Source organism: Alexandromys fortis, unplaced genomic scaffold (genome assembly GCF_014885135.2).
Source record: "Alexandromys fortis isolate MF-2015 unplaced genomic scaffold, M_Fortis_MF-2015_v1.1 scaffold_26, whole genome shotgun sequence".
In the NCBI taxonomy this organism is placed as follows: domain Eukaryota; kingdom Metazoa; phylum Chordata; class Mammalia; order Rodentia; family Cricetidae; genus Alexandromys; species Alexandromys fortis.
Window position 1 is genome coordinate 11,998,836 of NW_026067894.1, and position 1,093 is coordinate 11,999,928.

The window sequence follows — 1,093 nt, forward strand, 5'->3', positions numbered from 1 at the left end:
AGGGTGTACATTTCTCTACTGCACACTTCATCTTTATGGTGGATGGCGGGAGTGGGGGTCAGATGATGGAAACTGGGGTTGCTGTTTGGATCGCCCACCCTAGGTTCCCCTGCTGTGAACTGCCAGGATTTACACTGTAATCGCTCCACTGAACACAGGAAGAACCTTTGTTACGTGAAATGTGTGAAACCCTGAGAAACTCCGAATCTCCTCCAATCTCGGTAGTCAGGACTCCACCCATCCCTCGTCATTATCCCCATTGCTACTAAACTATCCTGTCTCAGTTCGTTTGTCCTGGATAAAATGAGTTCATGGGCCACTGTGGGGTGCACGCCTTTATTTCCTGCACTAAGGGAAGCAGAGGCAGGCGGATCTTTGTGAGTTCAAGGCCAGCCTGGTCTACTAGAGCTAGTTCCAGGACAGGCTCCAAAGCTACAGAGAAACCCTATCTCAAAAAGAAAAAAACAAAACAAAACAAAAAACCAAAACAACAATAACAACAACAACAAAAAAACAGAGTCTGAGAAAGCTGAAAAAATGTTCTGAACATGGAGTTCAATGTGACTTCCTGACAGGCTCAGTGTTCACAGTGTTCACACTGTCCAGAGGTGCAGCTCCTTTAAGAGGGTCTGTTGTACACTTACCTAGAAGAGGAGATACCATGATCACGAAGGTGGTTTTCCCAGGGCAAGGCTTATCCATTGCACCCCAGATGTGCTGACCCCTGTGATTTCCCCAAATATGGGAAACTAAACTGCATAAGTTGTGGTAGTGGGGGACTGCGTTCAGGCTCTCTCCTGAAAAAACAAAAAAACAAAAAAACTCTGTCACACAGCTGAGCACTTGACTAACCGGCATACTACTAGTTAGGATGGGAAGCTAGGTAAAAATGCCTGCCTCAGCACAAACCCAGCAGCTTCCCAGAACTGGGGTAAGTAAATGCAGCTCCTGGCCAGCACCCACATGAGGGACCCGCAGGGGGTGGAGCCAGCTGTCAGCACCAAGTGCTAAGTGGAGCCACAAAGCAAGCAGATAGCCTAGCCACCACCTAGTCATTTAAGGTTTGGTTCACAATGCTGTGGGATAATGCTCT

At 47.8% G+C, this 1,093-nt stretch overlaps 1 non-coding gene across 1 annotated transcript; it reads left to right on the forward strand.

Moving 5' to 3' along the window:
- Positions 1-636: 636 nt before the first annotated feature.
- LOC126510466 (U1 spliceosomal RNA) lies at positions 637-800 on the forward strand. Its single transcript, XR_007594408.1, has one exon. It is a non-coding gene; the product is annotated as a U1 spliceosomal RNA (small nuclear RNA).
- The last annotated feature ends 293 nt before the right edge of the window (positions 801-1,093 follow it).